A 27,137-nucleotide genomic window follows, 5' to 3' on the forward strand; every position below is an offset into this window, starting at 1 on the left:
AGTACACAGGTCAGCAAATGGGTTTTTCATGTCCTCGTTTTCACAGATATTATCTTTTGTGGATGACCAAGGGAGAGGGTAAATATTTACTTTTACTTATAATTTGCTGATTTGTATTTTACTCATTAATTCTGTATCTAGTTTTCATATCCATCTAACGTGTAAATGTTGCATAATCACTTGATATAGATGTAAAAGGAGGACTCTTCATTGAATTATGATATTTCTATGAATTATCACTAATAGTTTGTAATTCATGAGCTTACACAGGGAGCAAGAAGATACAAAAATGGAGCCTGTGGTTATCTTATTAAGTGGCCTTGTATTTCACAAAACATTATTTAGAGTTTCATTTTGTTTAATATGGGTGTATGATTTCTGGACACAGAGGGCTGTTTAAAAGGCAGGAAGCATGCATCATGTTTCCCTCGACTTAAAAATGAAAGGACTAGCAGTAATGCCATACTTCACACAGGGGCAGGGCTGTAGGGCCTTAGAATTCTACATCCCATTCCCACAAACTAGACAACTCCAAAACCTCTACTTCATTGGACTGAACTTTGACAATGCAGATTGTAGTTTTCACAACTGCTCCCCATACCACCAATTTTCCTACAGCCCTTCTCAGCCTCTTCCCTTCTCCCTTAATCCCTTTTTACCTTATCCTCCTGGGAGGACCTGACATTATTCAAATAGGAGGGGGCGCTCTGTTACAGAAATAAATGAAAGTACAGCTGCTGCCATTGCAACAGACCATCATCTAAGACTGATTTTAGGCCTCTACCTTAAAACTAGGGGTATTGTTTCAGTTTTTGCAAATGTGTGAGGTCCCCAGTGGTGTTCTGTTATCTGAGCAAGGGCAGTACTGACTAGGACATTGCAGACTGGTAACATAGCTGACAGACTAAATCAACCCAGTTGATTTAGGAAATAGTAACTCTCCACTCTCCTCCAAGCACCTTCCTCTGCCCTGTCCTGTACTGGCCCATGAAGAAATAATTTTTGTTCAGGCAGCTAGGATCATTTGGGAGAGATTTTAACCATTCTAGTCCCCAGGCTTCAGAAAGGCCAGTTAAATTAGACTCTGAGGAATATTAGCATTAAAAAGGAAAGGAAATTGAGCATAGGTACAATGACTCACTTGGATAGTGCATCTGTTTTGCAATGCATTGAACCCAAGCATGAGGATGGTCCTTAGAGCACTCCACCAGAAATGGTGGTGCTTCACAGGGCAACAGAAGCCAGGGATGAGAGAAAGAAAAGGACATGGAAAAAATAGAAAGAAAAGAAGAGAGAGAGAGAGGAAGAAAGGAAGGAAGGGAGGGATGGAGGGGAGAAGGGGAAGGAAGGAGGGAAGGAAGAAAGAGAAAGAAGAAAGAAGAAAATAAAGGAAAGAAGGAGGGAAAGAAAAATATAGGTAACGTCAGTGCACGGCCAACTTTGAGCATAGTGGGCTATGAGACTGAGCAAGCATTAACAGGCATTAGCGTGGTGCTTGCCAAGGCGATCAAATCCTATTCTCCCAAGGATACTTAGCAGACAGTTGTTGCTGCAAAGAGGAGAAAGAAAAAACAAAAGCGAGGAGGACAAAGTGCATGCTTCCTGTCTTCCTTAAGGCCAACTGGTGTCTCCACCTACCCAATGCAGGTCACCCCGATTTGCCTCTGCAGTGTGTGGTGGGGGAGGCTAGTCCCAGGCTTGAGGGATTTGGGAGGGGGCCTGACAGAAAGCAGCCACCCAGCAGCTCCTCCACAGTCACAGGCGTGGGGATGTACCCCCCACCCACTTCCACACACAGAAGCCAGTGGCGTCTGGGGGTGGAGAGCAATTTGGGGCGCAAGAGGAAGCTGATTGGGGGCGCAGGGGGCGCTCTCAGCCCCAGCCGGCATTTAGAGCCAATCGCGGGCGCAAGCGCAGCCGGCGGCTAGGCTCCCAGCGCGGGCTCAGGCGGGCGGCGGCCGGAGAGGGCGGGCGTGCCATGGGGAAGAAGTGGGGGGACGCAGCGGACATGGAGCGGGGCTGTGCTGAGCGCGAGGGCAGCGCCGACAGCCGCAGGCGCAGCCGCAGCGCCAGCCGGGGCCGCTTCGCCGAGTCCTGGAAGAGGTTGAGCTCCAAGCAGGGCTCCACCAAGCGCTCGGGGCTCCCGGCACAGCAGACGCCGGTGAGTGGTGGCCCGGCCGGGAGGGCACGGGGTGGGGGGTGGGGGGGGGCGGGAGGCGTCTGGAGCTTAGCATCTTCTCTGCGCAGCGCTGGAGCCCTTTCCATGGTGCTGAGCTTGCAGGGGCCAGGGCGGTAGGTACTTGGCACGCGGGGAGTTCAGGAGCGCTCTCCGTCGTGCTGAATCCTCAGGGGCGTGGGCAGCGATCGGGAACCCACGCCAAGGTGTTGCACTTGCAGGGGTGCAGGTAGGCGGGCCGCATGCAGCTCTCAGCCCCTTCCCCATGCAGAGAGCAGGACCCCTCTCCAAGGTGCTGAATTTACAGGGGCGCGCGGGAGTACAAAAGTCCTCTCCACAGTGTTCCAACTTGCAGGGGACGCAGGCAAACTGCATCCTGCGCTCAGCCCCTTCACCACACAGAGTGGGAGTCCTTTCCAAGGTGCTGAACTTGCAGGGGCGCGAGCAGGCTGGCACCTTTCTCTCCACAAGCAGAGGATCCCTCTCCGTGGTGCTGAACTTGCTTGAGGCTGCATCCCCAGAACTTGTGGGGCAGAGCAGCTGCTCAGAAAGAAAAGTACTGGTGACCAGGAGAGGAGGAGCCCAAGGGACTCTTCCTTTCTCCAGCCTAGGGGAGGTTTTACTGAAGTCTGGAAAAACGGGAAACATATTTTTGGAGAGGCGAGGGGCTCACTGCCAGCTCCTGGTAGTTTTGCTATTAGAGGAGCGTGTGATGTGATCCAGTGAGTGCGTTGTGACTCTCAGCGAATTCAGCATCGCTGCACCCGCATCCGCAGAGCAGGCCACTCTCTTGCTCTCCTAACACTCGCTCTGTTCCACTCTAAACTATCCCAGGTGCTTACAGCTCGGCTTTCACATATACAGCGTGCAGAAAACACTTTCCCCCATTTATCAGTTCCTCATCAGCGTCTAATTATTACAATAAAAGCACTCAAGTGAAATTCATATAGGAATCTTGCCTGTGTGTGGGGGGGGAGAGAAGTACATTGATTTGAAAAAAAAAACACCTTACTGCACTGGATTTTTACTATTTCAATATTATTTGTTTTTCTTCGGCCTTCTGGGAGAGAATTCTGTTGTAAGAGAGTGAAGAGTCCTCCTGTTGTTAGTAGGGAGAGAAGGGAACACTACTTTCAACCTCACAGACAACATTAAGAAATCAGTGTGTGTGTCCTAATGCTTCATATTGGGAAGAGCTGACAGTATATATTACAGAATAAAGAGTAGATAAATGAGTTAAAGGATAGTGCATAAGCCCTGTATTTCACAGAACAAACAATGCCACCCTACTTTGTTTCTAAAGGGTGGCCATTGAAGGATAAAAATAAATCTTTGACTAATAAGGTACTTAAACAGTACTCTGATAGAATGAAATCTAAACACTGCAAACTTTTGGTCTGTGTAGTTTGTTCACATGTTTAAGAAAGCTACTAGCAGAGACTGCTATTAAATTTGAAATATTTATCTCTGACAGTTAGTGTGCATTTTAAGTAGGGGTTTAGTTTACCTATAGATGTAGTATACCTAAAAATACAATAAACATGATTTCATCATTGAAATATGATTTATTTAGAAATGTAGACTTACAATACTTTTCAAATGGAGACTAATATTCTGAAAATAGGATTTCCCGAAATTTGAGTTATGTAGAATATATAAAGTGGTTAGCCTCTTGTTTCTATCAATTACGTTAGCTAGAAATTCATCTTATCCTCCTTCTGATAGAAAACATATGTATCATTCTTTAAAAAAATTTTTAATATTTATTTTCCCTTTTTTGTTGCCCTTGTTTTTTATTGTTGTAGTTGTTATTGATGACAGAGAGAAATGGAGAGAGGAGGGGAAGACAAAGAGGGGGAGAGAAAGATAGACACCTGCAGATCAACTTCACTGCCTGTGAAGCGACTCCCCTGCAGGTGGGGAGCCTGAGGCTGGAACCGTGATCTTTGCGCTTGGCGCCACGTGCTCTTACCGGTACTTGGGCTTTGCGACACGTGCGCTTAACCCGCTGCACTACCGCCCGACTCTCATATGTATCATTCTAAGTAACTTCTTATGGTTTCAATTCTGTTCAACAGGTGTGTGCAGAGTTCATATAAGGAATCTGTAAAATCTTTGTGTAACTGTTTGTGAGGATAGTCTATAGGTTTGTTGCCTAGAAGGAAAATGTGTATGAGATAGGGCACAATGGGGGATAGTTAAACTGAGGTACACCTGGGAAAGTAACTCTGTGCTCCTGTTTACAAAGGGTTATGGTAGTACTGTGTTTATCTGTAATACTTGCTAATTGATAAATTCCTAATTCAGCTAGTTTAAATACAGATACAGTATAAGGTATAGCAAAAGCCTGTGCCTTTTCTCATGTTGCTTGACAAGTTTGATAATTGATTTTGTCCTAAAAATCTAATATGTGCTTGTAGCTATGATTTTAATTATCAGAAAAAAAGTCAACAGAGGTAATGAGATTTCGTACATCTTAGGGTTCGAATGGTGGTTTTTAATCAAGGTTTGATTCCATTAGCTGTTAACAAAGCCCTTCTACTTCATTTGTAAGTGAGACACCCAGTTCATTTATGCAAACGGGAGGAATGGAATAATAATGCTCACAGCAGATTTGCTTAAAAAAGTTTTTAATCTTCAAAGTAAGAGTTTTTTTCTCTCTCAAGTCAAGCTGTGCTATTGTCAATTTTCATTGTGTTTATGTAAAGATCACTTAGATTGTATGAATTAAAAGGAGTGATTAAAGCAATTGATATGATTAAAATTTTGTTATTTATTCATCCTTATGACTAAGTGTCTATGATATGACTTTTGCTCTTCTTCATTTTGTGTTTAGTTCAGAAATATTGTGGCATCCATCCTGATAAAAATCATAGAAGCACTTGACTCTTTGAAGAGAGAAAAGCAGAAAAATTGGTTAATAATAAAACATGAGCACTTTCTTAAACCTTTCTTCTTCCTTTTGAGAATGTAAAATGATTATGTAGCTGTTTTATTAATGTGGCCTTTGTTACTCACTTCTCTGCCTTAGACTCCTGAAATTTTTTCTGCTTACAGTTATTCCCAGAGAATGATACAGTTCATGTGTCTGTTCCCAGTGGGAATTATTGCATTATTTTTCATTTTCACTAACAACAAAGCATGCATACATCATAATAGATAATGGGAGAGATTTCCTTTAGCCTGGGGAGTTCTTCATACTCTTGATGATCTAGAAGGACTTTTCTTCTGTGGTTTAAGTCAAGATATTTTTGTATGTGAAGTATATGAGGAGGCCTGTTTGAACCAACCTTGATAATTATATCTCTTACTTATCATTAAGTTTTCCTTAGAGATTTCTTTAGAGGTTTCTAGAGGTTAGGCTGACCTCATGGTTTTAATTCTCCTATTAGAAATAAAAGTTAAAATTTTGGGAGATCTCTTCAGTACTCAGAAAATAGTCTTTGCATGTCCTTTATGAAGTATGTCAAGTCCCAGTAAGAGTGTGCCATTTCTCATATAGCACTCAGGGCCTGTCTGTATTCTAACACCAGTCAGAAGGGGGCAGCTCTAGAACTGGCATGATAACATAATGGTTATGCAAAGGACTTCATGCCTGAGACTCTGAGGTCATAGGTTCAGACCCCAACACCACCACAAGCCAGAGCTGAGCAGTGCTCTATTTATAATATAAATAAATAAAGTAAAAAAGATACTTCTGTTGTGAATCCTAATAGTGGCTTATAAAGGATGTGTTTTCAAGTTCTGGGACACAATCCTGGTATACCTAACAAACCAATCCTAGTTGAATCAAAAATATTGTTCTTCATTTTTCTGTAATTCCCAAAGTACTTCTCCTCCTTATTTTATTGCTTTATGGTTGACAGTGAATGCTTCACTGTCAAATTATACCTTTTTTAAAAAAATAAATATGACATCATTTAAAATATTTATTTTTATTTATTTATTGGGTATAACCAGAAATTGAGACAGGGAAGGGGAAGACTTAGAGGGAGAAAGAGAGAAACCTGCAGCCCTGCTTTACCACTTGTGAAGCTTCCCCCCAACCTCCTGCAACTGGGCACCAGAGGCTTGAACACTGATGGCTCCAACAGGTGCTTGCTCATTGTAACATATATGTTCAGTCAGGTGTGTCAATGATCAGCCACTCTCAAAGTATACCTAAAATCAAAATTCTAATAAAAATAGCATTTACTCATATTCATTGCTTGAAATTTGTCCCTGTCTTGCAATGGATCATGAACCATAGATTATCTTTTCCATGTAAGAACTGCATTTTAGTAAATGTAATATAATTATATATTTTATAGTTATACTAGTTTTGGCAGTAATAAATTTGAAATCTGCATATCAAATTACATTTTTGGATATTAATATTTTTCATGATGATTTTTGCTGAAATTTCAATAGGCATAAAATAATTTAAAACTAATTTTCTTCCATCTATATGATTTGGGTTTCATATCTCCTAAACATCTTGTTCTTTGTATTCCTATTATTTGTTTTTCCTCTATCCCCACAAAAGAACATTGAAATCTGTTGAAGGGTGATTCAGCAAGTGCTAGATGGTATTACAAGTATCAAATGCTCACCTTGGCATATGTGTATTTTTAATTTTGAAGTTATTTATTTAATTAATTAATTTACTTATCCCCTTTAGTTACCCTTATTGTTTTATTGTTGTAGTTATTATTATTGTTGTTGATGATGTCATCATTGTTGAATAGGACAGAAAGAAATGGAGAGAGGAGGGGAAGACAGAGAGGGGGAAGAAAGATAGACACCTGCAGACTTGCTTCACTGCTTGTGAAGAGACTCCCCTGCAAGTGGGGAGCTGAGGGCTTGAACCAAGATCCTTACACCTTCTTGTGCTTTGCACCACCTGCACTTAACCTGCTGCGCTACCGCCCAACTCCCTGAAAAGTGACTTCTTTCTCTAGTCACCAAACTATTTAGAGCCTTGTTTTCAAATAGATGCAGATTTCATTTAATCTCTAAGCTCTGTGTAAAAGGAAGAAAAAGCAACCGTTCTGAGGGAGCCAAATGATGGAGTTGTAATTAGTGTTGTTTTTCAACCTTAGATGGCATTCTTGCTTCCACTAATGCTATAATTATTCTGTCAGCAGGTGCCAACCACAGAACATCACACCTTTGTGCACACAAGTGGGCAACTGAGAGTGTGTGAAAGCAGCAGTGATCATATGCAAGCAACAGTAACTACAAAAGAGTCATGTCTGATTCAGCTGCTTAAATGGTCGCTTCTAACAGATGTTTGAGATGCTGTATACACAACAGATAGTTTAGGGACAAACCTGATTCTGTTTCTGAGGTTGATTTGTTCCTGTGGGGTCTAGTAGGTGACTTTGGGTTGTCCCTGTCAAAACTGGGAGCTGGGTTCTTCCAGATCTTTTTTTATTTGCCTGTGTGTTTGTTTGTTTTTATTTACTTAGTTTTGTGGCTCTAGGGGGCCTCAAACATGTGTGAGTTCACCCCTCCCCAGGTAAATATTTCCATTTCTTACAAAATTTTTGGTACAGATAAAGAGAAAGAAAGGAGAGGGAGAGAGGGTGATAGTGAGACATCAAAATACCAGATTTCCCCCCAGTGTGGAGATGCTTCCAGGTGGGGCCATGTCTCCAACGTGGGACACTGTGTGGCAAGGCATGAGCCTTTGGTGAGCCATTTTCTGGCCATTGAAGATCTTAAAGTCAATGAGAAAAAGTTAAAATTAGGGCTAAAGTCAGAAATGCTCACTGACCAATTGCCCTTCAGATTAAGAGATTGTGTAGATTCCAGGCTGACTGGTAGAAAGAACTGCAACTTGGTGATGAAAAAAATCCTCGTTTCCTCTGTCAATGCCCAATATGCCATTGCAGTGCCATTAAACCTTTAATAGTTCTTGTTACACAAAGCGCTCTCCTGATGAAAGCAAAAGAAATTTCCTGCAGTGCTAGTCCATTACTGAGTAAACCTTTTTTTTTGACAGGTTTATCTTTTGTTTTACTCCATTTTGCTCACTGTGTTAAAAATTTAAAGGAGAATATTTTATTGCTCAGAAATACAGATATATTTTCTTGTTATTGGGATTATTTTTAGTTGAAAAAGCACTTTTTGATACTGATTTTTTTGGCAATACTATCTATCTAATAATTAAAATACTAACATTTTCTAATATGTCATAGTGAAGTTAAAAAATAATTTAGTTCTATAGTTAATTTGAGAGCCTTGAATAAACTAAGTGGCAAATAATTAATTCAAACGTTTGAGTTTTGAGGAATTATATATCTACGTATGGTGATATTTTTAAATGTTTCTTCAATTATTCCAAAATTTACCAGGTCAGGCCATACTGCCATTATTTATTGAAAGATTTAAAAATAATGGAACCTTTGGAACCATTTACAAATGGTAGCAAAACATTATATTCACTTGTTCAACCAGCTGATGAAGCAAACCAGAAACTTATTCAAGAGAGAAAAAAATAAGCTAAAAGAAAACTTTATCCACTTAATAATTTACTGAGTCCCTGAAAATTTTAAGCACCATGATATGAAAAGGACAATTTCCTTAATAGAACTGAAGGCTTAACCCAAAACAAATATGACAAGAATGGTTGTAGCCTGGCTTTCTAGTTGGAATACATTCAGCAAAGGGTTAAGTAGTCAATAACTCTTAAAGAATGGGGATGATAATTTAGGCAGAAATTTTCCTAGACAAATAATGTTATTTATTTATTTATAAAATAAAACATGCTGACAAGACCACAGGATAAGAATGGTACAATTCTACGCAATTTCCACCACCAGAGTTCCACATCCTATCCCCTCCCTTTAAAGCCTTCTTGTTCTTTATTTCTCTGAAAGTATAGCCCCGGGGTCATTAGGGGGTACAGAATATGAAAGGTCTGGCTCCTGTAATTGTTTCTCCACTGAACACGAGTGTTGGCAGATCAATCCATACTCCCAACCTGTCCCTATCTTTCCCTAGTGGAGCAGGGCTCAGGAGAGGTGGAGATCCAGGGTACGTTAGTGAGGTCATCTGTCCAGGGAAGTCAGGTTGTGATCATGGTAGCACCTGGCTGAAAAAGCATTAATATATCAAGCAGAGAAAAAAATATTTAATAGTCAGGACTATATTCTTGCCTTTAGGTTCCTGACTATTAAATTTTTTTTCTCTGCTTGGACTAGGTGATTGTGGAAGAGAGTAATGAATGATACCTTTCTGAGAACCATTTTAACTAATAATGGTATATATCTGACTTCAGTGACTGCAAGGAGAAATAAGAATAACAACTAGAGCAAACACTTCCGTTGTACTTATTACATCACAGGTACTCTTCTAAGCATATACTATCTGTTGATATTAACTAGAGCACAAGTAATACAAAGATAGGAATCGTCCTTGTGTTCATTGATGTATCCAATTGCCCTGAATAGAGCCTGGTAGAAGGTAAACACTCAAATATTTGTTCAATAGATGAACTGACAAGTAACTAAATACATAAAAATAACACTTTATAATTATTAGGAGGTAGAATTTAGGGTTTTCACTTTGAAAGAACAATCTTCTCTTGTGCCCCCCCCCCTTTGCAACATAGGCATTATTTGAACAGTTTTATTTTCTGAGGGAAGAAGAAGGATTTAAAGATTCTTATAAAAAAGATTTATTAGGGCCAGGTGGTGGCACATTTGGCTGAGTGCACATATTACCATACACAAAGACCTGTTACCATATTCAAGTCCCTAGCTCCCAGCTGGAGGGTGGAAGCTTCATAAGCTATCAAGCATTGCTTCAGCTTTCTCTCTTTTTCTCCTCCTCTGTATCTCTCCTTTACATCTTAGTTTCTTAGTTTCTGTCTAATAGGTAAATAAGTATTTCTAAAAAGATTTATTATGGGATATATAGATGATAGATGGTAGATAGATAGATAGACAGATGGATAGTTATCAGAGCACTGCTCAGCTCTGGTATAGGGTGGTACTGGGGATTGATCCTGGGACATTAGAGCCCTCAGGAATGCCAGTACTATGCTTTCATAGCTTGAGGTATCTCCCTGGCCTCCCCTTTGATTGAGCCAGATTATTGATTCTTTTGCAAGGGTTTTCTCAACTCTGTCTGTGTGTCTCCTATCTATGTTATGTATGTATGTATGTATGTATGTATGTATGTATGTATCCATCTATCTCTATCTTTATCTCTTTATTTTGGACTCTAGGAAATTCAGTGTGTGTGTGTGTGTGTGTGTGTGTGTATGTGTGTGTGCATTACCTTTGCTTCTTTAATGTTATGTTATTGCTAGTGATTTAATATTGGGTTACATTGTAAGGGGTATAATTGTAGTAGGGGTATGATTGTAATAGGGGTATAATACAATACAGTTCTCAACCACTAGAGCTCTGTGTCTTGTTCCCTCTATTGGAAACTTTCTTATTGTTTATCCCTCTGGAAGTATGGACCAAAGTTCTTTATCGGGTACAGAATGTGGGAGTTGTGACTTATGTAATTGCCACTCTGTTGGACATGAGCATTGACAGGCTGATTCATATTCCCACCCTGTTTCTATCTTTCTCTAGTGGGTTAGGGTTTTGGAGAGGTGAAGCTCCAGGAAGCATTGGTGTGATCATCTGTCCAGTGAAGTCAGGATGGAATCACAGTAGCATCTAGAACTTGGTGGCTGAAAGACAGTAAGATGGAAAGCAGGATAAAATGTTTAATAAACAGGAACCATAAAGTAAGAAAAGAGCAGATGAAAGTGTGGGTCCTAGGGTAGAAGGAAGCTAGGAAGTTGATATTAGGAAAATTCCTAGCAGCCTCCCTGGGAAGATGCATATATTAGTTCTTTTTTTACAGAGAAAAAGACCAGTGAGAGAGAAGATATAGGAAGAACTACCATAGTTCCACCATCCATGGGCATCCCTGTCCCCAGTACTAGTCATGGTACTCCCATTTGGTAATAGGAATCAGAACTAGCGTGCCCTATCAAGTGAACTATCTCCTACTCATTTTTTTTCATGTTTCATTTAACACATAATTAGTCTATAATGTTGGTTAAAATTCATAATGTATCATGTGAGAATATACATTTTGTGGGAGCTTTTGTTCTTACTAGTTCAGATATTGCTGAAATACCACTTTGCATTTTTGCCTTACCAAATAACTCAAGTACTTTGATATCTCCAAGTACCCCAGTAGAGGTGGGAAATTTCTCAGATTTCAGAGTGTTGGGGGGGTCACTACTTCTGTTGGCCTAACGATTGCATGCTCATTAAAAACATTTGCTCTGTTTAGCAGACTTAGTTGAATGGACTCCTGTAGCCCTCTAGGACCTTTGAAAGTCCACCATTTTGTCCACCAAGTCCTCCCCCTGTCCCTACTCCACCTCCATAATTAAGATATTCCTCCTGAAACCTCCATCAATAACTTTCTTTATTAATATCTATCTCATTTTTTTATATTGGCTGCTGCTTGGTTGTTGAAATCATATATATCTATATATATGGAGAGAGAGGGAATGATTATGTGTTTTGTCACTGGGTTTATTCTTGGGATTCAGTGCCTGCATGACTCCACTGTTTGCAGCAGTCATTTTATTTTTCTATTGATAGAGAGTAAGAGACTAAGATAGGTAGAGATAGATAGACAGGAGGAGAGATAGCTGCAGCACTACTACACCTCTTTTGAAGCTTCCCCCTGAAAGTTAGGACTGGGTGCTTGAATCCTGATCCTCACAAGTGCTTGGAAAAGAAAAGCTTGTCTGTAATACTCTAACTTCAACTATCAAATAGGTCCATGAAAGGTAACACATTCATGGGAAAAGCCAGCTAATTTCTGTCCTCTCTGATGGTTGCACTGGGCATGACTTTTATAAGAGAGAGATTAGGGAGGGCTCTATTAAACAAGTTTTTACTAGAGTGCCCCTCCCATTACCTATTTTCTTACATTGAATTATAGTTTATATAGTTGACTGTATTAACTATTTAAGATGGTTTAAAATAATTTATATTAATAGTTTATTCTCTCTGTGTGTTTATTTTTTGTTTATATGTATAAACATAAAGTCTATTTAAGATAAGTCCTTGAGAAGAATAGTTATTTTCCTTAAATTGAACTACTAATAATAGAAGCTATGTGGTTGCGTTGATCTGTTAGTTTACTGTCATGCCTTGCATTTTAATTGTATCATTATGCTCAGATATCAGAAAACATTTGGCCTGTTTATTATGGAGTCCAATTAAACTGTCATTAAGACATAGGACACATAAAATACATTATCAAACTATTTCTGTAATGAATTTTTTGCTTTCAGTATTTAAGAAAAAATAAATCCTGTGTATTGTGCTAGGTTTCTATTGCTGCCTTAAGAAATGATCACAAGTGTAGTGCATGGATTTGTCCTAGAGTTATGTAGTTCAGGAGTCTGACTTCAGTCTCACTAGACTAGAATCAATGCGTTGGTAGGATTGCGCTCTTTTCAGTGGTCTCTAGGCATTGGTAGGGATACAAATTGGTCCAGCCCTCCTGGAGTACAGTTTGAAGATTCCTGAGAATCTGCTTACTTTTCCAGTTTCTAGAAGCTACCCATACTGCCCTGACCCCAGCCTCTAGTTTTAAAAGCAGGAGAGCTGTATCTCCTTGCCCCTTTTCCCCTCTGTAACGTTACTTTCTCTGATCTTGACTTCTGCTTCCACTTCCTCACTGAAGGACCCTTATATTAAATAGCTCTTATTTTCAGGGTGAGTTAGTCATCAGTCTTATTTCCCTTTGCTACAAAAAAGGAGCATATTCACAAGTTCTGGGTATTAGGACATAGACTTGCTTGGGAGGCCATTGTGTTACCTTTCATAGGAACTGGAATGTCAGTGTTTTGTTTAAACTTTTGCTGGATATAATGGTGGGGAAAGATCTTTTGGAAGGTGCAGTTAAAATCATGATATGCTTCTCTCTTTGGAACAAGTTTCTGCTGGCAAATGGAACAGAATAGATGAGTTGATGTATAGTTCTCATGTTTATTGAGATATAGCTTAAAATTGCATGCATTTCAGGTACACAGTGTAACATTTTGATCTATAGTCATCTCTCTCTATCCTCAAATTTAGCACTTGTGTATTCAGCCAGGAACTGAAGATACATACAATGTCTTTAGACTGATAATTTTATTATGTAAAGATATTTTTCTTGTCATTCTATAACCAGTACAGTATACCAATTGCTTATACATCACACACACACACACACACACGTGCTTTAAAGGTTTATTTATTGAGTAGGGAAGAGATACATTGAGAGGGGATTTGAGGTAGGGAGAGAGACAGAGACACACTTGCAGCACTGCTTTACCACTTGTGAAGCTTTCCCCTGCAAATGGCAACTGGTGGTTTGAATCCAGGACCCTATGCATGGTAATGTGTGCATTCAACTGGGTGAACCACCACCCAGTCCTCACATTATTATATTAGGTATTGTACGTAATAATAGAGACAATTTAAAATATATAAGGGAGGATATGCATATGGGAGTACATTCTTGTTTCAGTGAAGATGCTTGAGTATTTCAAATTGGGGTGTTTACAGAGGAATCTGGAATCAATCCTCTGAGATTATAGATGATTATATTATACAGTGTGAGCTATTAAAACTATACATATCATTAGCATATCTATCACCACAGAGTTGTTATCTTTTTTGTGTATATGTAAGAATCTATAATATCTCCTGTAGCTGAAAGCTTCAAGTATGCTAGCCAGTGGTTAATTGTAGTTACCATGCTACACACTGTTTAAATCTGTTTATCCAGTGTAACTAAGACTTTCACTAACTTTTTTCTTTAAAAGTCCTTCTTCCCCAAGTCCTTTGCTTTGTTGCAATGCATCATTCCCAGTCCACATTTCTCTTTGTGGTCTCCCTTCATGTCCCTTTTTATTAAGTTCCACTTATAAGTGAAATCATTTGCTATTTGTCATTCTCTTCTTTGCTTATGTCACTTAATATGATGTCTTCAAATTTCATCCAAGATGATGTAAAGGATATTACTTCATCATTTTAAACAGCAAAATAATATTCAGATAATATATATGTCATATGTCATATATGTTTTTTTAAGCCATTCATCTGTTGTTGGACATCGGGTCGATCCCAGGTTTAGGCTATTACAAATTGTGCTGCTATGAGCATAGATGTACATAGATATCTTCTGATAAGTGTTTTTGTTTGGGTAAATCTCTGGATCATAGAGTATATCCATTTCTAGTTTTGAGAAATCACCAGACTGTTTTCCCAAAGATTGGACCTATTTACTTTCCCACCATCAGTGCAAATGTGTCCCTTTCCCCCCATATCCTCTCCACCATTTGGTACTACTGTCCTTTATTTCTTTTTCTTAATTTAATAATGATCAACAAAACCATAGGATAAGAGGGGTACAATTCCACATAAGCTGCATCAGGGAAGGGAGTAGCTCCCAAACTATTATTTGTATTAGTATTATTTTAGCTTGTATATATGATCATGTTTAAGGTAACTGGTAAATGGACTCTACACTCTATTTTATTTTCTGTTTTTTTGTGGTTTTTAAAAAGTCTGTCCTTAAAGAAGCCTCCTAGAAATCATGGAGGGGACATGGAAGTATTGGATCTGAAAGGCATTTGTTGTGACCACCAACAACTGACTTGTGAAAGGACCAGTTTCAGAATCAAATCTATCCCCATTGGCTTCAATTTTTTACCACAGTTTTCTTCCATAAAAATATACATTCATATTTCAAAATTGCATTTGTTTTGAATTAACCAGCTTCTATTTTATTGAAAATAAATAAGAGTTTTAGGCATTTACAAGCACTAGCTACCCCAGCACTAAATGAAATGAGTTTTTCTCAAAAGGTAAACAGTGATTCACATTACCAGAACCTAACACAAAGTAGAAGTGGCTTGGGTGACAGCTTATTGTTTCAAAGGTTCATCAAATTATTGGATGTAACTATAGAATGCAGTGGTTACAGTAACTAAAACAAGGGCTTACTTTGTGTTAGGAAGACCAAATACTTCAAATGAATAGACAAAAGTAATGAATATAAAAGGAACCAATCATAAGTAATGACTCAGTCCTATATTTGTCTCCTTACCCATTAAAAATGGCTGGGAGAGGGCATTATTATTATTTGCAACCATGCCATACCCTGTATAGCTGGTGCCTTCAGGCCCACTAATGGAGAAGGACAACCAGACTGGCAGGATAACACCACTATCCTGTATTGATCTGAGCAGTGAGATAATTCATAGGCTATTTTGTATTACCACAAAGTTTGCGAATCATACATATCTAAAAAACCCTGGAAGTCTGTACATCATTTCTTCTTCCTGGGAAAAGTGATGGCTTGCCAAATAGAAACTTAGATGCACCTAGAATATTATCTAGTGCTTTTGGTTTAGAAGCTTCTTAAAAGAACAGTTTTTATTTTATTCATGAGTGTATTTCTAATTCTTTTTTCTTTAATTTTTGAAAGTATTTATTTACTTTCTTTTGTTGCCCTTGTTGTTTTATTGTTGTAGCTATTATTGATGTTGTTGTCGGATAGGACAGAGAGAAAGGGAGAGAGGTGGAGAAGACAGAGGGGGAGAGAAAGATAGACACCTGCAGACCTGCTTCACTGCTTGTGAAGCAATTGCAGGGGGAAAACTAACTTTGTGAGTGATGAAGTAGTGTTGCAAGTGTTTCTCTCCCTCCCTATCACCCCCTTCCCTCTTGATTTCTGACTGTCTCTATTCAATAAAAAAATAAAGATAAGGGGAGTCAGGCTGTAGCGCAGCGGGTTAAGCGCAGGTGGCGCAAAGCACAAGGACCGGCATAAAGATCCCGGTTCGAACCCCAGCTCCCCACCTGCAGGGAAGTAGCTTCACAGGCGGTGAAGCAGGTCTGCAGGTGTCTATCTTTCTCTCCTCCTCTCTGTCTTCCCCTCCTCTCTCCATTTCTCTCTGTCCTATCCAACAACGACGACAACAACAATAATAACTACAACAATAAAACAACAAGGGCAACAAAAGGGAATAAATAAATAAAAAAGATAATATAATTTATTTTTAAAAGAAACTTAGTGGGCTGGGGAGACAGCATAGTAGTTATTTAAAAGGCTTTCATACCTGAGGCTTTGAGGTCCCATGTTCAATCCTTAGCTCTACCATCAGCCAGAGTTGAGCAGTGCTGTGGTCTCTCTCTCTATCCATCTTTCCCTCTTTCCTCTCTTTATGCCTTCTCTCAATAAAATAAAATAAAAATATTTTATAAAGAGTGAGAAAGTACATCAGTTCACCTTAATAAAAGAAACAGTTTCAGAGAGGGCAAGTCAGTTTTACCCAAGGTACAGAGAAATACTAGACATAGAACACAGCTGAAATCATTCTTTAATTTTTTCCGACACTCTGAAGACTTGTGAGTGAGGGATAGATAATTAAGTGGGCATAGACAAAGTTTGTATTTATCTTTTACCTCACCACGTTTATTTGTTCTTGTAGCTGCCGTAAGGGTCATTATGAATGGTGAAACTAAGTCAGCAGTGCCCCACATAGTGAAAGTAATACAACCGTATTGCAAAAAAAGCTTAGTTTCAGGGGTAAATCACTGAAAGGGAAACATGATATTTTAAAAAGGCTTATTTATTTGTTTGTTTATATATAGGGAGAAGCAGGGCATTACTCTGGCACAGTTGATGCTAGGGAGCAACATCTAAGTCTGTTGTTTTTGCCACTGTGCCACTACCCGGGCCACAGAAAATTATGGTATTTCACTATTGATGATAACTCTATTGGTAGGTGAGAATAGAGCACTATAGTAGTATTTAAACAATCATACGGCATTATTTTTATCATTTTATGTATGTTGAATCATATATTTATCCTGTAAAGTTTTTACTGTATTCTGGATGTTTCAACCAAGGCCATATTTAAAAACCTTTAAATTCATCAAATGAAACTTGTAATTAAGTAGGTTTTGTGTGTGTGACATAAAGAGAGAAATAGAGAGAGAGAGAGAGACAGACAGACAGACAGACAGACTACTAGAAATATGTGACAAATAAGACATAAATAAGAGCCTTTATTGGAAGTTAAATTTGAGAAAGTAATTATGTTGGTTTTTCTTGAGGTCAAGATAGAGCCAATATGACGTGCTGTGTCCTCAATATCTTTAATTATATAAAATGAGAAATGTAGTTCATAAAAATAATCCTCAGCCAAGATGTTATGCTCAGACATGAGAGAAAATAGATTTATATTCTGTTCTTCCTATTTACCAAGGCAAGAAACTACATTAAGATCAAGCAGAGAAATCTTCAGCAACAATGGGTGAAAGAAAATGAGTAGATGATTAACTAGAAAAATCACTTAATCAAATCATCCCTTTTTACAAGCATTACTATTTAATTTTACTCTATGTGTTAAGAAGTATGTGATATTGGAGTTGAGAAAATGAGGTATTCAATATATACCTATATCTGCACAAACTGATTTTTTAAAGTTAAGATTACACTGATTTTGGCTGCAAGGCTAAACAATATCCATGACATTAAAGAGTGTCCATGTAGTTTTTACAGGTTTTTTTGGGGGGTTGAACCTGGGTGTAGGGATGTGCCTTATGTTTTTCACTTGTTATCATGAGAAAAAAGGAGAAAAAAAAATCTTTGTCATATGCTCCCAACACTTTATTATTTTTTTAAAAAAAAAATCTGATTCATGCTATCTTGTTCATTCACATCACTGTCTGATTCATTAAGTGTCATTTCCACTTGATGAAATTCCAGTCCTCCTGCAACTGACGTTCTAGAAAGGGTCATCAGGAGAAATACAAGTGAACAAGTAACTATGAAATGAAACACATTGTTGGCAAGTGTTAGGAGAAATAAAACAAGGCAGGAGAGTAGATAATAAAAGGTGGCTGGAGGAAAGGTCTTTTTGACCATAACTTTAGGTATTGAAGTGAAGTGGGGAGGGGAATGGGGACAAGCCCTGGTGACACCTGAGGGAAGAATACAGAGAAGCAGAGAGTACAGCAAGTACAAGAGTCCTGAGGCAGGGGAGGATGTTGAAGAAGAAGAATCAGGGCAATGATCTTAGAAGAGAGCAGAGAGATGACTATTTGAAACCGGGTCTGTCTGACAAATCTATGTCCATAGTATCTTAATATTTCCTTCACCTAATATTGAGGAGATGTGTAGCAACCAGAGGATGATAAAGGGAGTTAAACGTAAGTTGGGGAGTCGGGTGGTAGGGCAGCGGGTTAAGTGCACATGGCACGAAGCACAAGGACCGGCATAAGAATCCCGGTTCAAGCCCCTGGCTCCCCACCTGCAGGGGAATCGATTCACAGGCGGTGAAGCAGGTCTACAGGTGTCTATCTTTCTCTCCCCCTCTCTGTCTTCCTCTCCTCTCTCCATTTCTCTCTGTCCTATACAACAATGACTACAATAAAACAACAGGGCAACAAAAGGGAATAAATAAATAAATACTTTTTAAAAAGTAACTTGGGACCTTGCAGTCTAGGCTAAAGTTTTATAAGAATTCAAGAGTAGGATCTCTCTCTCTCTCTTTACACACACACACAGACACACACACTCCCAAGAGGTAGTGCACTTGAGTGCACACATTACCATGTGTAAGCATTCAGGTTTAAGCCCCATTCCCCACCTGCAAGGGGGAAGCTTCATGAATGATGAAGGAGTGCTTCAGATGTCTTTCTGTACCTTTCTACTTCCCTTTCCCTCTCAATTTCTCCCTATCCTATCAAATAATAAAATAGAACGAAAAAGAAAAAGGGGGAAAATGGCTTCTGGGAGTGGTGGATTTGTAGTGTCAAAACTGAGCCCTAGTGATACCAGTTATATATATATATATATATATATATATATATATATATATATATATATATATATTATACATATAGTTTATTGACAAATATTTCATTTTTTGTAGAGCCCAGATCTCCCAAATGTGTGACTATAACCCCTCTGGGTTGTAATTTCACTGAGAGAGTGGGAAAGAGAGAGAGGAGAGAAGAGAGAGATACAATGATACTGAAGTTTCCTCCAGTGCCACAGCACCTCCCTTGTTCATTCACATCACTGTCTAATTCATTAACTGTCATTTCCATTTGATGAAATTCCAGTCCTCCTGGAACTGATGTTCTAGAAAGGGTCATCAGGAGAAACACAAGTGAGCAAATAAGTCTGATATGAAACACAGTTGGCAAGTGATCCTGGTCCCTGGCCTGGGCCTTGAACCTGGGCCATGTGCAGGGCAAGGCAGGGACCTGACATAGGGATTCTATGTGTGTATCTTCACTAGGAAGATAGAAAGCAGCCCAAGAAGAGTCACAGGGCATACAGTGTTAGAGTACCCACCCCCTTTCTATCTCTTTCCCTCTTCCCTTTTCCCCCAATACTAAATAAGTAACAACAGTAAGGAGGGAGAAAAGGAAGGGGAAAAGTAGAAAAATAATAATGCAATACCAGAGCACTGTATATGGTGGTTTGAGGGTTGAATAGTGGTGTTGAGGATTGAACCTGGGGTCTCCAGGTCTCAGGCATGTAAGCCTCTTGTATTTGGCAGTTTAGTGCCTTTGTGATTTTGCCAAAAGCAGTTTTGTTACAGTAATAGGGGCAGGACAAAGTTTGGAGTAGGATGAGGAATAAAGTCAGATACCAGTGTGTCTGTGCTCAATAGTTTGAAAAGCTTGGTGCACAAGAGGACAGATTAAGTGGGGTGGTCCCTGGAGGCCACATGCTTTAATTTACTTAGAGGGGGTGTTAAGAGTATTTGGCTATACCATAGATTTAGTCATGGTAGTCTGGCTTTCTAATAAATTTCACAGTCTGTATTTTAAAATATGCAAAAAGAACATTTTTGTGAGAATAGCAGGATACCAGAGCAAACCTATTACTGTTAATATTTCCAGTGTGTCCTGTTTATGATATATTGCTTATATTGCCATTATTTAGCCTGTCTTTTTCATTTTGTTTCCCCATCCATCTATCTATTTTCTGTCTATCTCTGGCTTGGTAATTCCAAAGGAAGAGGAAGTATCTGATCTCCTGACTGAGCACAGTGCCTTGGCAAAATATGTTGAATGTTGTCCATGTGCACTTCTTGAATTTTTTAATTTTTATCTTGATTGAATAGAGACAGCCAGAAGTCAAGAAAGAATAGGGTAATAGAGAGGGAGACAGAGAAACACCTGCAACACTGCTTCACCACTCGCAAAGCTTTCCCCTTGCAGGTGAGGACCTGGCGCTCAAATCTGGGTCCTTGCACATTATAACACGCACTCTATCAGGTGCATATATTACAGTGTGCAAGGACCCAGGATAGAGCCCCCAGTCCCCTCCTGAAGAGGGGAAGCTTTGCAAGTGGTGAAGCAATGTTGCAGGTGTCTCTCTCCCTCTCTATCACCCCCTTCCCTCTTGATTTCTGGCTGTCTCTCTCAAATAAATAAATAAGTAAATAAATAAATATTTTTAAAAATTAAATATGAATGGACATAAAAGCGAGTCAACCCCTAGGGCTGTTGAAATGACATAAAACATTGGAGAAAAGAATTTTTTCCCTTTCAGAATACTGGTACTGAATTATTTGTAAGGAAATCCTGATAGTTGTGGTATTGTAAAGTTAATGACAGTCTATAGGTCATTGTAAGAGTGCAAGTGATTTAAGCTCTATCTTGAAAGAAAAAGACAGACTCTGGAAAGTTGTGACCATGATGAGCTGTGCTCACTATGACCAGGAATATCCGAGGTCTGAAGGCTTGGGTTGCCCTGATTTAATTTAGTCCCTTTGTTAACCTGTCAAGTAAGAACAATGTCTCATTATGAAAACCCAATAACAACAATAATAACTACCACAATAAAATAACAAGGGCAACAAAAGGGAATAAATATATAAATAAATATTAAAAAAAGAAAACTTTGCTTCTGTGGTTTATAAAATTGGGGGCTAAAACTAGAAAGAAAGAAATTGTCAGAAACAGCAGAAGTATTTTATTAAATGGATGAGGTGGAACTGTCTTCTTTTTATTATCTTCATAGTCTGGATCATTCTGGAATTCTTTGAAATATGCAGACTTTTAAAATTGCGTAGGCCAAAAAGAAAGGTATAGTATACATTGTGTGGTTTTCAGTTTTAAAAATCACAATAATAGTTTCTAGTCACGTTTCTATAATAAGCACAAAATGTTGAGTGGAAACAAACTCATATTGCCTTCATGTTTTCAGGCTTGAATTCTGGAAGGCTATTGAGTAGAGAATGGTAATAGTAAATTACTCCACAAGTACAAAGCAGCAAATGCTCAGAAAATGCCATGTTTCTTCATTGCTTACATAGATTGTCTGTTTCTCCCTATTCTGGTCATGTTCCCAAACAGTCATAAAATTATGGATTTTGAAAACAGAAGTGGAAAGTTTGATTGAGTATTGGACCATATAGAGAATAATGTCTATTTAGAGATTTATATGGCCACCTTCATTGGATATTTCTTGTTTAACTCTTGTATTTGTCACAGTTTATTGTTATCAAAGTGAAAATTTTGCTAAAGATGGGAAAATTGAATCTACTTTTTTATATATAAACAGTAGTTTATTGTTATTAGTTTGTTATAAGATTATAAGGTTACAGTATATAGTTCCACACCACACCCATCACCAAAGTTCTGTATCTCCACCCTCTCACCTCACAAAGATAATCACTATAGTTCTCAGAAGTCTTACAGTTTGCTTGCCTCTGTTTTTTTGGATTTTTTTTTTTTTTGGCAAGTTAAGGCAAATGAAATCTCTAGATTCTACATATGAATGAAACCATCTAGTAGTTTTCTTTCATCTTTTATTTTTCTAAGTATAATCACCTGCAGTTACATCTATCTTGTCCCAAAGGACACAATATCATCTTTTTTGATCATGGGGTAATAGTCCATGGAATATATATCTTATAACTTCTTTAGCTAGTCATGTGCTGATGAACCTTTAGGCTGCTTCCATTCTGGCTGTTGTGAATATTGCAGTTATGAACATAATTTGCTTTATTTTCCCCTTTTGTTGCCTTTGTTTTATTGTTGTTGTAGTTATTATTGTTGTTGTTATTGATGTTACCATTGTTGGACAAGACAGAGAAATGGAGAAAGGAAGGGAAGACAGAGAAGAGGAGAGAAAGATAGACACCTGCAGACCTGCTTCACCGCCTGTGAAGTGACTCCCTTGCAGGTGGGGAGCCGGGGGCTCGAAATGGGATCCTTACTCCAGTCCTTGTGCTTGGTGCCACATGTACTTAACTGAATACACTACTCCCCGACCCCCCCAATGTCTCTTTTAATTAGTGTTTGAGTGTCCACTGGATAAATGCCCAAGAGTGGTATTGCTGGATCATAAGGTACTTCCATTTTTATTTAAGGACTCTCCAGACAGTCCTCCAAAGGGGCTGTCTCAGGTTGCATTCCTACCAGCAGTGAAGCAGTATTGCCTTTTTTCCACAACCTCTACAATGCCTGTCATTTCCTGGTTTGTTGATATCAGCCCATCTCTCCTGTGTGCAATGGTATCTCAATGTAGTTTTAATTTACATTTCTCTTATTATAAGTGAAGTATTTCTGAATGTGTCGGTGTACCTATTCTTTAGAAAACTGTCTATTCTTTGTCCCACTTTTTTATTGGGTTATTTTTGCTTTTGTAGATCTGTATCAATTCTATATAGAAGTTTGATATCAGTCATTTGTCTGATGTGTGATGTGCAAGTATTGTTTCCCATTTACTTGTTTGTCGGCTGCAACGTAGAGGAGAGAGAGAGGGAGGAGATCCGGAGTGGAGAGGGAACACAATTCTTTATTCGCATGGGCAACTCAGAGTTGGGTGAGAGTGCAGTGGTTTGGGCTACATGGAGGTAGCCAAAATGGTCACCTCGCGCAGCAACCTTCCCTGCCTCTAATCATCAAAGTGAAAAGCAGGCAAGAGACAAAGGGGCGGAAGAAGAAGGGCTTTATAGGGCAAAAACCGGGAGTGACGAGCCAGGACAGGATTGGTTGGGAAGGGCACTTCAAGAATATCGAATTAACTCTTGTGGGAACTGGCACTAGCCTGAGGGGACAACATGGTGGAACAGGCACTCCGAGAATGTCCCAACTTTCGCAGGAACTGGCACTAGCCTGAGAGGACATCTGCACAGCACTTGTTTTCTGATTATCCTTGTATATTTTGCTTTTGATGTATAAAAATAGTTTTGTTTCATGAAATCCCATTTTTTACTCTTGCTTTCATTGCCCATGCCCAGTGGGTTGAGTCTCCAAATACATCTTGGATGTTAAGTTCCTGCAAAGTTTCCCCAACATTTTCTACTGTGAAGTTTAGAATTTCTTGTCTAATAATTAGATCTTTACTCCATGCTGATTTGACTTTGGTGTCTGGTGTTAGGAGGTGGTCTAGTTTCACTTTCTACATGTGGCTGTTCAATTTTTCCCTGCACCATCTGTTGAATTCTTGACCCCATTGAGTGTTTTTGGCCCCTTTGTCATATATTAGGTCATTATATATATAAGGGGGCTCATTTCTGGGCTTTCAGTTCTGCTCCATTGATCAAACTGTTTATTGTTATTCCAGTACCATGTTGTTTTGATTACTGTTGCTTTGTAATATAAACTGAAGTTGGGGAGGATGATACCTCCATATTTTTCCTTTTTTTTCTCAGAAGTTCTTTGGCCTTTTGTGCTTCCACACAAATTTTTGGGAAAGTTGTTCAATTTGCTTAAAAAATGCCACAGGAATTTTGTTAGGGATGGTAGTGAAATTGTAGACTGCGGACAGAATGGCCATTTTAATAGTGTTTGTTCTCCCAATCCATGGGCAAGGAACATTCTTTAACTTCTGTATGTTTTTCTCTTTCTTTTAGCAATGTCTTGTCATTTCTTTGTAAAGGTCCTCCATCTCCTTCATGAGATTCACTCCAAGGCATTTTCTCTTTTTGGGCTCAATTTAGAATTGAGCCATTTATTCTCTTTTCTTCCAATTCCTCATTTGTATACAGAAATGCTACAGATTTATGTCTATTGATTTTATATTCTGCTACTCTACTGAATTTATTATTTCCAGTATTTTTTTGGTGGCATCTTTGGAGTTTCCTAGGTGTAATATGCCATCAGTTTTTAGGTGATTTTTTTTTCTTTTTAACAATAGTTTGTTGCTTAAACTCAGACCTGGAAGTGGGACTGCTCATTCAACAATCTCTGATTTTGCTGCTAGCTATCCCTGAGCACTGGTTTTTAGTTCTGGGAATCATTCCCTCTTCCCTTCCCATCCACGTGCCAAACATATGTGTACTCACCTGTGGCTTAGATAGTCTTTTTCTTTCTTTCTTTTCTTTCTTTCTTTTCTTTCTTTCTTTCTTTCTTTCTTTCTTTCTTTCTTTCTTTCTTTCCTTCCTTCCTTCCTTCCTTCCTTCTTTCTTTTTTCCTTCCTTTCTCTTCCTTTCTTCCTTCCTTCCTTCCTTTCTTTCTTTTTTTTGTTTTTGTTTGCCTTCAGAGTTATTGCTAGGGATTGATGCCTGCACCACAAATCCACTTCTCCTGGAGACTATTTTTTTTTTCCTTTTGTTGCCCTTGTTGTTTTATCCTTGCTGTGGTTATTATTATTGTTGTCTGATAGGACAGAGAGACATGGAGAAGGGAGGGGGAAGACAGAGAGGGGGAGGGAAAGTTAGACACCTGCAGACCTGCTTCACTGCCTGTGAAGTGATTCCCTGCAGGTGGGGAGCTGGGGGCTTGAACTGGGATCCTTACTCCTGTCCTTGTGCTTCACACCATGTGCATTTAACCCGCTGCACTACTATCCGACCCCCTCTTCCTTCCTTCCTTCCTTCCTTCCTTCCTTCCTTCCTCTCTCTCTCTTTCCCTCTCTCTCTTTCTTTCTCTCTCTCTTTCTTTCTTCCTTCCTTCCTTCCTTCCTTCCTTCCTTCCTTCCTTCCTTCCTTCCCCTCTCTCTTTTTCTCTCTCTTTCTTTCCCTCTCTCTCTCTCTTTCTTTCTCTCTCTCTCCCTTTCTTTCTTTCTTTCTTTCTTTCTTTCTTTCTTTCTTTCTTTCTTTCTTTCTTTCTTTCTTTCTTTCTTTCTTTCTTTCTTTCTTTCTTTCTTTCTACAGTTGTTTCTTTGACTTAGACCCAGAAGTGCTGTACCTCTGCTGTCACTCTCCCAGTTTGGTGCCAGCCATCTTGTGAGTACAGCCTTTTAGTCCTGGGAATTCTCATCCCTTTTCTGCCTATGAACCACACATCTGTACTCACCTGTGGCTTGTTGACTTTCAGAAGAAATCTTGGTTGTATTTTGTTGAGTTTTCAGGTGATTTTCATTGCTTCTTTTAGTTGACGGATAACTGCCGCTGTTGCTGTTGCCGCTACTCCATACCCACACATCTGAAAATCTTCTGAATCTACTTTTTTTTTCTCTTTTTTTTGCTTCCAGGGTTATCAATGGGGCTTGGTGCCTGCACTATGAATTCACTTCTCCTGGAGGCCATTTTCCTCATTTTGTTGCCCTTGTTATCTCAAGAGAGGAGGAGAAGACAGAGAAAGGGAGAGAAAGACACCTGAAGACCTGCTTCACCACTTGTGAAGCTCCTTACCCCCCCTGCAGGGGTGGGGTGGGAGAGCCAGGGGCTCAAACAGAGATCTTTATACTGGTCTTTGCATTTCACACCATGTCTGTATGTACTTTTAATGAAAGCTTGAAGCAGAGAATGGAGTTTTACTTTTTTTTTTTGTCTTGGTGAGCAATCAGTGGTAGATTGAAATTAATGTACTGGGAACTGAACAAAACTCTTATAATCAGCAGCACAGAGGCCTGCCATAGAATATATTTGTCCAGTTTACTGGGCTGAAATTTGTACAGAGCAGGTTTTGCTTTGTGAATGCTGCATCGGATGTGGCGGATGTGGCAATATGTGTGTGGGGACAGTTCAAAGGTCACTTGTCTTACTGGGTATGCAGTGAGCTGATAAAGGTTTCAAATATAGTCTTAAATCCCCAATGAACTAAAAGGAAATCTGACTTTCTATAATATACTGTCATCTCAAAGATGCAGAGATGCTGGAAAATATCAAATCTGTGTTTTAATTATGAGCTAAAAATTTTTCAAAGCAAACTGTTTCTAAGAAACCAAGCATAGCAGTATGATATGGGTTCAGCCAAATGTGTCTCATTTTGGAGTCCCTTTTTAATATCAGTGATCACAGGGGAAAAAAAAATGAAAGCTCATTTGGAAGTCTTTGGTGGTATTCTATGAGGAAACTATCAAATAATGCTTTCTTGAAGTATTACAGGGCAGAGATTTTCAAGCTATATTTGGTGAAACCCTAGGTTTTTATATAGGGATTTTTTTGGAGGGGGGGAGGGGGCTAAATATGAGGTCAGGAGGTTACAATCCTTTGCCACATTGTTTAATCCAGTAGTAAACAGACTGAAGGATTTCAGAGCTGGAAGTGCCCATTTAGTCAGAAGGATGGAGAGCCATTGCTCTAGACAATAAATACTTGCAGATGGGATTGCTTGCTTTCAGTCTCTCTCTCTCTCTCTCCCTCTCCCTCTCCCTTTCTCTCTAGCTGTATAGATAATCTACCACATTCCTATTCAGTTACTGATTTCCTTTCTTTCTATTTTCTCTTCAGTATCATGTCAGAATAGTCGTGGCTCCTTCCTAAATTAGTAGTCATATGCTCATACCTCTGTGATCTTAACTGCATTATTTCCTCTGGAGCATATATTCATTTTAGACATTGCACTGAGAGAAAGAGAGTCTTTATGTAAGAGCAGTTTATTCATTGTTAATTAGGAGGCTTTCTGTGGGTGAGAGTGGCCAGTAGAGATAAAGTCCATGTAGTTTTCCTGTCTTTGGAGAATTTGTTATGTCTTTCTGTTCATTCTCCCTTTTTCCTGTCTCCTCTTCAGACGTCCCACCCACA

Source organism: Erinaceus europaeus, chromosome 10 (assembly GCF_950295315.1).
Source record: "Erinaceus europaeus chromosome 10, mEriEur2.1, whole genome shotgun sequence".
Taxonomy (NCBI): domain Eukaryota; kingdom Metazoa; phylum Chordata; class Mammalia; order Eulipotyphla; family Erinaceidae; genus Erinaceus; species Erinaceus europaeus.